Source organism: Ziziphus jujuba, chromosome 6 (assembly GCF_031755915.1).
Source record: "Ziziphus jujuba cultivar Dongzao chromosome 6, ASM3175591v1".
Taxonomy (NCBI): Eukaryota; Viridiplantae; Streptophyta; class Magnoliopsida; order Rosales; family Rhamnaceae; genus Ziziphus; species Ziziphus jujuba.
The window spans coordinates 6,945,022-6,955,701 of NC_083384.1; the positions used below are offsets into that span (position 1 = coordinate 6,945,022).

At 32.9% G+C, this 10,680-nt stretch overlaps 1 pseudogene; it reads right to left on the reverse strand.

The window, feature by feature from the left end:
* Positions 1–1,044: 1,044 nt before the first annotated feature.
* On the reverse strand, positions 1,045–3,545 carry LOC125418923 (binding partner of ACD11 1-like; annotated as a pseudogene).
* Between the last annotated feature and the right edge of the window lie 7,135 nt (positions 3,546–10,680).

A 10,680-nucleotide genomic window follows, 5' to 3' on the forward strand; every position in this document is an offset into this window, starting at 1 on the left:
AACTGTTGCAGAAAACTTCAGGCGGCGCGTGCGGGCGCGTGAGACGCTGCGTTTCTCTCCGGTGAACTTCGTTGTTCTCGTCTCGTCGGGTACTTTCACCTGGTATTGTCAAATTAATTATTTGAGCAATTTTTCGAAACACCAACCTGAAGAACAGTGGCTCTGTTTCTTCAAATTTTGAACCCAAGCTCTCGACCTGGAGCTCTGATACCACTTGTTGTGGTTCTCCGACCACTTTAGAGAAGAAATATGATAAGAAAAATAAAAAAGAATTCTATTACTCTCTTGGAAATAGAATACAAAAATAAAAACTTCTCTCGTGAAGATTCTCACGTGGAGCCTCTCTCTACACTGTCAAATTCTCTCTGGAATTGCTCACTCTTCTCTCAAGCTCTCTCTGGAACTTAAACACTCTCTCTCTCGGAGTTTTCTCTCAATATTCCTCACTTGGGATAATATTGAGCTTGCTCTCTTGGCTTGCCTGCATGCAACGGGATGGAGCCTATTTATAGGCTTACAAAGTCGGTTGCATGGCCACAATCTTCAACAGCTTCTGACAGTAGCCCACAATTGTTGAGCAATCCATTTTCGGTGTTAAATGCAGCAATGGCTATTGTCAAAGATGGTGGCTGTGCAGTCTTCACACTGTCGGTGCAGTGGTGGTGCGGCTGGACTTCACAGATAATGCATAGTAGTAAAGCTAGGAGAATTTAGGCTTATCTTTCTTCTCTTCTTTTTCTCAATTAATCTTCTTTTTCTAATACCTGATAAATTAATTTATGCCTTTCGTGGACTACGTTCTTGTAGTTTCCTAAACATAAAGTTGCAGATTTTTATCTAAAGAAAGAAGTAATATAACCATTAACAATCAAACAATAGAGCACCAAAGACCTTAAGCAGGACAAACCACACTGACAAAAGAAACAATGTCCCACTGATTGAGGAAACATTTCCTAAACTGAACACTTTCATGCTACAAAAACAGAGCAAGTTGTAAAAAATATGAATGTTAAAAAAGTATTTACGGTACGGTACAAGTCCATTTCACAGGATTAAACCTTGAGCATTGTAATCTATCATTTTCCTCTTTTGCGCCCTTTCAACCATTTCAACTTTCTCCTTATTCTTACGGCCTTTCTACTGGCTGCTTTTGGAACCTTGTTGAAAGGACCTGTAACACAAGAGGCTCCACTAAAAACGACCTTCATTAAACCACTACTAACTTTCTGCCCAGCAGCTGCAAAAGCTAATTCTGTTTTCCCCAAAGCCTGAAATTTCTTATTCCACCTCGTGAACTTTATGTTAATGACCAAGGAAGTTCCAACGCTAATTTCCTCGGCGAACCCAATTTCCATGTCTAAAGAAGCAACTTTGACTGTCGTGGAAGATAGCTGATGTTTGTCGTCAAAGTTGTCTGTCTTGTTGGCTGCATGCTTGCCTAAAATAAAGGCCATAGCAAGCATGCTGCTAATCACATCATCTGCTTTCTTAAATGGAGATTCAGCACAACCTGCAGGGAGGAGATCTATTATCAATTTCCTAAAGATACTAATGCAACAAACAGGTTAATAACATTTGTTGAGGGAAAATAATCACTTATATTATATTAATAATTTTACAAGACCTTTACATACAAATAGCATAACCACATGTTGCTACAGCCACCTAGGACATCCTAAAGCGGGCCCGCATTAATCCACTATATTTGGTCACCACTTACACATATCAGCACTCTACAAAAACTTTGCTCTCACTCACACTAACCGAGAGCCTCCTTGGAGCTCACTCAGGTCGCTCACTTTACAGGGCAGCCCATCCTCTCTTTATATAGCTTGCCCATGTCGGTTGCGGCACTTACTCAAAGCTTCTGGATTTCTCCTCAAAGTCGGTGCTTCACATTGCAAGCTTAGATATTTTCTTCACCAGTTCCAAAGCTTTACTTGTTGTCCATGTATATCAAACATCATAGATAATTCTAGGGACCCAAGTCAATGTTGAATATTCTTCAACATTATTATAGAGGGTGCTGAAGAGGCAGTTCCTGAAGTATGCAATTAAATTTTCCACTACAGAATCTTAAAGTGGATGCAGAAGCAGCAGGTGGCAGCTCATACTCTGGCGCCAAAGTTATTATACCTCCCTGATGACATAAACCAACTAGCATATGTATGTAAAATCATCTTGTAAACCAAGCAGCAGGTGGTATGTCTCTGAGCGTGTATATGGCGAGAATGAAGAAAAGGACAACAAATGTTTATCCGATTGCGGTTTCTTTAGCAAGGCAACATGGGAATATATAATATTATTGTTTAAATGATCTACATATACTGCATATAATGATATTCCAGTACTTGAAAAAAAAAATCAAATACAACGTGAAAGAAAACCATGAAAGGGAGTTATATTTGAATACCTCAACTCAAAGAAACAATTTGCAGTGTCTTATTATTTCGGTTGGTAGCTTGGAACTCACACATGGTGATCTGGAATGTGGGGCTACCTTGTGCCTGTCTCCTCCTGATTACTTTTTGCATCTTTCCACTAATTTAGGGCATGATAAAATTTTCAAGCTTTGTAAGTTGGTGAGGAGTTGGATGCTAGTCGGTAGGCATGCCAACTTGGGACATCTTGAAATAGATAATGATTCAGGAGACGTTAAGTTTCCAAGCCAATCAGGTAACAATTCAAGATTTGGAAACCAATGTATACTCATAGATTTGGAAACCAATCAACATTGTGGATTGTGAAATACTAAAAATTGGCTGCTCAAAATTCGTTTTCTTATTTTAAAAACATTTTTGCAATTTGCTTAGAGTCTATCATCTGTTTAAATAAAAGTAAGATTCTCTTCTGAGCAAAAAATAAAAATAAGAATAAATATAAAGAAGTAAGATTCTCTTGATATAGATATTTGGGCAGATCCATTAGATGATGAAAGATTCTCTTGATATAGATATTTTGGCAGATCCATTAGATGATGAATTATCAAGTTACCTCAAAAAAAGTCTAGACAAACTACAAACATGTCCAACCGCTTGAGGAAAAATGTCCTAAACTCAACACTTTTAGGTTGGACGAACAACAAAAAACCCAAAAAAAAAAAAACTAAATGAAAACTAAAACTAAATGTTGATGTTAAAAGGGTATTTACAGTACAAGCCTATAGCAAGGGATTAAACTTCCAGAATTTTTATTTACCATTTCCCTCTTTTCTTCCCCTTTGACCATTCCTACTTTATCCTTTCTCTTCTGGCTGGCTTTTTTCACAACCTTGTTGAAAGCACCTGTATCACGAGAGGCTTCAATAAAAACATTATTCCTTGCAGCACCACCAACTATCTGCTAAGCAGCTCCCAAAGATAATTCAGTTTTATTCCCAAAACCCTTAAATTTCTTATTCCACTTCTCGAACTTTTTCACTGACCAATGAAGTTCCAACATTTATTTTCTCAGTGAGCCAATGGTCCAAAAGAAACCAGCATTGGCTGAGGCCGTTGAAGATGACTGGTGTTTGTCATGAAAGTTGTTTGACTTGTTGGCTCCATATGTTTACCAAAGATAAAGGCCTTGGCAAGCATGCTGCTAACCACATCCTCTGCCTTCTAAAATGCAGAATCAGCACCACTAGGAGCTTTATTAACAGTTTCCTGCAGATACTAGTGCAATAAACATGTTAGTAACACTATTATGATAAGTACATCTACTTAATGCATGTTGTTTCTTTAAGGCGAATATTCATTGTAGAAATAGCATAACTGACATTACAATAGACTGAAGCAAAATTAGAAACCAAAGCCTTCTATTCATTGATAAGTCTTTTAAAGTTTCTAATTCAAACATCACTTTCATATAAAGCATATAATTCAAAAATACAAAAGTACGACAAAAAAAGTTATAAAAAATTCCTAATTAACGAGTGCAACAAATTCAAATAAATTGTAAAACAAGAACGATTATTTATATTGTTACGTTGGAAGTAAAAAAATTAATATATCTTTTGTGCATAATATGTCTTTTGTGCATGAATATGTTGAGAATGATGGGAAGGACCATAAATTGGTCTCTTCTCAAGGCTTCTCCAGTAATTCAACCTGTGAAGATTTAATATATTGTTAAAATGAACTATATCCATTGCATATAAAATGATACTCTAGTTGACGAAAACATCAAATGTGAAATAAAGCACTACTAGAATCTCGTTGATAAATGACGCAATAAATGCGTCTCACAAAATAAATAACAATGTATCGCACGGTGTCGCCTAACGTCCTGTCGCTAAATGTATAAGACAACAAGCGATGCAGTATGAGAATCGCCTATCTTTGAGTTTTTAGCGATGCATATTGACTTGTAGCAACTCATTAATAGAGTTGACTATTTAGCGACGCATTAATAGAGTCGCCTATTTAGCGACGCATTAATAAACTGACTATTTAGCGACGCATTAGTAGAATCGCCTATTTGGCGATGCATTAATAGAGTCGCCTATTTAACGACACATTGACATTTTTAGCGACGCATTATTTGTTAATGCGTCGCCCCTTCTTTTTTTTTAAAATTTTTTTTTAAATTTTGTGAAAAGTGATTAAAATAGTAAAAATATAAAAATAATTAAAATACAAAAAAACAAAAACTAGCTTCATCCAAAATAAATAGAATACAAAAATTTTAAATAAATATTCTGTCATAACAAATTAATTATCAAATAAATTAAATATCATCTCATTGACATATTTTTACATAATTTGTAAGCTATTGTATTTTTCATAACAAATTTAATATTAATTAAACTTCCATGAATGCATATTCATTGAGATGGAAGTTGACATCCTCTTGTTGACGATATTACATCTTCATACTGCATATGGAAACATTAAAAAAGTTATTAGAACTTATGCAAAATAAATAAAATATTAAGCATTATTAAATTTGTAATTTAGTAAATGAAAATTTAAAGAATATTACCAATGTTCTTAAGATTCGACGAGACACATTTCTCCCCTCACAGTCATTACAAACATAGTCACTCTCACATTCATCCTCATTATCATTTTTATCGATATTTGGCAACTATATGACAAATGGATTGTGAGCCATCTTTGTATCTCCAAGAACATCTTCTTCAACAAAAGTACGATTTTGGGGTGAAGTTAAAATAATAGACCATCTTGAATCAAGTTGATCTTCAACATAAAATACTTGTTGAACTTAGCAAAATAATATTAAGCAATATCACAAACATAATTTCTACAAAAGCAAGATTAATAAAACCCAAGGAACCTAAGCTGCAGTTAAAATGAAAAAAAAAAAAAAAAAACAACCCACCTCATGTCAAGAAAAAAGGAACTCACCTAAACAATGGAGACAAAGAAAGAAAAAAACCAAAAAATCACGAGGGTGACATAGAGAAATCCAACTTCTCGGCCGACGACAACGTAGGCAAATGAAAAATGAAACCTGAAATATCTCACTCTTCAAGTCTCTCTTAGATTGCTTCCAAATCTAATATCGATTAGGTAGTGTACTTGATGTAGTTTTAAAAAAGAAAAAATGGATTCAAAGGAGCACGTAAAAATTTTAAAACGTGCCAAAAATTTTCAAAGAATGGCAAGAACGCTCCTTTTCTCCCAATTGCATTTTTTTTCTTTGATTAATTTTTTATTTTTTAACTACAAATAAGAACTGAAAATATTTCTTAAAAATGCAAAGCAAAATATCAAAAATTGCTATTTATTTTTCTGTTTTTCAAGTACACCTTTATGCTTTATAAAATTTGTATGTATTTCAAAATTTTTGTTTTTTTTAATTGAGAGAACAGGCGACGTATTCTCTTCAAGAAGGGTCGCTTGTTCTTGAATTTTGGGATCAAGCGACGTATTATGGTTGAAAAGCATCGCCTGTTTCATTTTTTTATATTTTCTTTATAATCTTTAAATAATTTTTTAATTGTTCATCTACAAATATATTCATATAGCAATCCAATGAACATAAATTCCATTGATCTAAAAATAGAAAATAGTTCTGTCAATGCTCTTCTCAGTTATACATATATGTGTATAGATGAGACACCAAATATCTCAAGACCTAATTTGAGATAGGGTACCGAATATATAATTCTAATTTAACAAGCATTTATTGACCAATTTATCTAGATAAGTATGTTAAATGAGCTTAACTTTCATGTGTTTGTGGTCATTGATAGTTTACTTATTTTTAAAAATTGAAAATCTATTAAATTTCTTTTTAAAAATAAAAAATAAAAAATAATTGAAGGAACAGGCAACGCAATTCCATTAAAACACGTCGCCTATTCCATTTTCTTTTTTTAATCTTTAATTAGTTTTGTTGATTGGTCACCTACAAATAAAAAAAAAAAAAAGCATATTTGCAAAACTAAAAAATTACTAAAAATAAGTTTCAAATTGAAAAAGTTAAAAATTGATTGGGTGAAATGGCAACGCAGTTGTTTACAAATGCATTGCCTTTTATTTTATTTAGCGACTCTTTCTTAAAAGACTGTGTTGTCTAAAACTATATTAGCTAGTTCTTATTGTATTATTACATCCAAGTGATTTGGCCTGGTGGTGTGGTGATTTCTTTAGAGTATAGGAGGTCCTAGGTTCAGTTCATGTTATGACCCTATTTTGATTTTTTTTTTAAATGTTTAAACAAAAAATTGAAAAAAAAAAAGGTGACGCATTTGTTGTAGAATGTGTCGCCCGTTCATCTATTTGGCGACGCATTGTTAAAATAATGCGTCGCCTAACACTATATTAGTTAGTTTTGTTGTATTAGTACATATAAGTCATTTGGCTTGGTGGTGTGATGATTTTTTGAGAGTGTAGGAGACCCTGGGTTCAATTCTTGTTATGGCCCTATTTTGGTTTTATTTATTTTTTAAATGTTTAAACAAAAAAATTGAAAAAAAAAAGAAACAATAGGCGACGCATTTGTTGAAGAATGCGTCGCTTGTTCATCTATTTGGCGACGCATTCTTAACATAATGCATCGCCTAACACTATATTAACGAGTTTTTGTTGTATCAATACATATATGTCATTTGGCCTGGTGGTTTGGTGATTTCTTGAGAGTGTAGGAGGTCCTGGGTTCAATTCTTGTTATGGTCCTATTTTGTTTAAATAATGCATCGCCTAACACTATATTAACTAGTTTTTGTTGTATTAGTACATATAAGTCATTTGGTCTGATGGTGTGGTGATTTCTTGAGAGTGTGGGAGGTCTTGGTTCAATTCTTGTTATGGCGATTTTTTTTTTTTTTTTAAATGTTATGCGTCGCCTGTTCATGTATTTGGCGACGCAGTGTTTAAATAATGCATCGCCTAACACTATATTAACCAGTTTTTCCTATATCAGTACATATAAGTCATTTGGCCTGGTGGTATGGTGATTTTTTGAGAGTGTAGGAGGTTCTGGGTTCAATTCTTGTTATGGTCCTATTTTGATTTTATTTTTTTTTAAATGTTTAAATAAAAAAATTGAAAAAAAAAAAAAGAACAGGCGACGCATTTGTTGAAGAATGCGTCGCCTGTTCATGTATTTAGCGACGCATTGTTTAAATAATGCGTCGCCTAATACTATATTAACCAGTTTTTGCTGTATCAATACATATAAGTCATTTGGCCTGGTGGCATGGTGATTTCTTGAGAGTGTAGGAGGTCCTTGGTTCAATTCTTGTTATGGCCCTATTTTGATTTTATTTTTTTTAAATGTTTAAAAAAAATTGAAAAAAAAAAGAAAAAAAAGAACAGGCGATGCATTTGTTGAAGAATGCATCGCCTGTTCATGTATTTGGCGACGCATTGTTTAAATAATGTGTCGCCTAACACTATATTAACCAGTTTTTGCTGTATCAGTACATATAAGTCATTTGGCCTGGTGGTGTGGTGATTTTTTGAGAGTGTAGGAGATTCTGGGTTCAATTCTTGTTATAGTCCTATTTTGATTTTATTTTATTTTTAAATGTTTAAACAAAAAAATTGAAAAAAAAAAAAAAAGAACAGGCGACGCATTTGTTGAAGAATGCGTCGCCTGTTCATGTATTTAGCGACGCATTGTTTAAATAATGTGTCGCCTAACACTATATTAACCAGTTTTTGCTGTATCAATACATATAAGTCATTTGGCCTGATGGCATGGTGATTTTTTGAGAGTGTAGGAGGTCCTTGGTTCAATTCTTGTTATGGCCCTATTTTGATTTTATTTTTTTTAAATGTTTAAAAAAAATTGAAAAAAAAAAAAAAAGAACAGGCGATGCATTTGTTGAAAATGCATCGCCTGTTCATGTATTTGGCGATGCATTGTTTAAATAATGTGTCGCCTAACACTATATTAACCAGTTTTTGCTGTATTAGTACAAATAAGTCATTTTTCTTGTTATGGCCCTATTTTGATTTTATTTATTTTTAAATATTTGAACAAAAAAATTGAAAAAAAAAAAGAACAGGCGATGCATTTGTTGAAGAATGCGTTGCCTGTTCATGTATTTGGCGATGCATTGTTTAAATAATGTGTCGCCTAACACTATATTAACCAATTTTTGCTGTATTAGTATATATAAGTCATTTGGCCTGCTGGTGTGGTGATTTCTTGAGAGTATAGGAAGTCCTGGGTTCACTTCTTGTTATGGCCCTATTTTGATTTTACTTTTTTTTAAATGTTTAAACAAAAAAATTGAAAAAAAATAAAAGAATAGGCGACACACTTGTTGAAGAATGCATCGCCTGTTCATCTATTTGGCGACGCATTCTTAACATAATGCGTTGCCTAACACTATATTAACGAGTTTTTGTTGTATTAGTACATATATGTCATTTGGCCTGGTGGTTTGGTGATTTCTTGAGAATGTAGGAGGTCCTGGGTTAAATTCTTGTTATGGTCCTATTTTGATTTTATTTTTTTTTTCAATTTTTTTTTTAAAAAAAAAAGAATAGGCGACACATTTGTTGGAGAATGCGTCACCTGTTCATCTATTTGGCTATGCATTCTTAACATAATGCGTCGCCTAATACTATATTAACTAACTTTTGCTGTATTAATCCATATATGTCATTTGGCTTGGTGGTGTGGTGATTTCTTGTTTGTGTAGGAGGTCCTGGGTTCAATTCTTGTTATGGCTCTATTTTGATTTTGTTGAAGAATGCGTCAAAAAAAAATGAAAAAAAAAAAAACAGGTGACCCATTTGTTGAAGAATGCGTTCATCTATTTAGCGACGCATTTTTTAAATAATGCATCGCCTAAAACTATATGAAATGCATCGCCTGTTTATTTATTTGGCGATGCATTCTTAACATAATGCGTTGCCTAACACTATATTAACTAGTTTTTGCTGTATCAATCCATATATGTCATTTGGCCTGGTGGTGTGGTGATTTCTTGATAGTGTAGGAGGTCCTGGATTCAATTCTTGTTATGGCACTATTTTGATTTTGTTGAAGAATGCGTCAAAAAAAAATGAAAAAAAAAAAGAACAGGTGACCCATTTGTTGAAGAATGCGTTCATCTATTTAGCGATGCATTTTTTAAATAATGCGTCGCCTAAAACTATATGAAGCAGTTTTTGTTGTATTGGTACATACAAGTCATTTGGCCTGGTGGTATGGTGATTTTTTAAAAGTGTACAGGTCTTGGGTTCAATTCTTGTTATGACCTAATTTTGATTTTATTTATTTTTAAATGTTTAAACAAAAAAAATGAAGAAAAAAAGAACAGGCGAGGTCTTGGGTTCAATTCTTATTATGGTCCTATTTTGATTTTATTTATTTTTAAATGTTTAAACAAAAAAAATGAAGAGAAAAAGAACAGGCGACGCATTTGTTGAAGAATGCTTCGCCTGTTCATCTATTTGGTGATGCATTTTTTAAATAATGCGTCGCCTAACACTATATTAACTAGTTTTTGTTGTATTAGTAAATACAAGTCATTTAGCCTGGTGGTGTGGTGATTTTTTAAGAGTATAGGAGGTCTTGGATTCAATTCTTGTTATGACCCTATTTTGATTTTATTTTATTTTTTAAATGTTTAATAAAAAAAATTGAAAAAAGAAAAAGAACAGGCAACACATTTGTTGAATAATGCGTCGCCTGACATTATATTAACCAGTTTTTGCTGTATCAATACATATAAGTTATTTGGTCTGGTGGTGTGGTGATTTCTTGAGAGTGTAGGAGGTCTTGGGTTCAATTCTTTTTAAGTCCCTATTTTTATTTTTATTTTTTTTAAATGTTTGAACAAAAAAATTGAAAAAAAAAAAGGAATAGGTGATGTATTTTTCAATGCGTCGCCTGTTCATCTATTTGGCGATGCATTCTTTAAGTAATTCATCGCCTAACACTATATTAAGCAGGTTCAATTTTTTTATGGTCCTATTTTGATTTTATTTTTTTTTAAATGTTTGAACAAAAAAACTAACTTGGTGGTGTGGTGATTTTTTGAGAGTGTAGGAGGTTCTGAGTTCAATTCTTGTTACGGTCCTATTTTGATTTTATTAAAAAAAAAAAATGAACAGAGAACAGGCGACCCACAATCTTATTGATGAGTCTCCTGTTAACTATATAAAAAAAAAAAAAATCTCATTTTTGGTGTACTAATATTTTTATTGATTGTTATTATTAAAATAAAATTAGATTGATTAAAAGATCTAAAAAAAAAAGAAAAGTGAA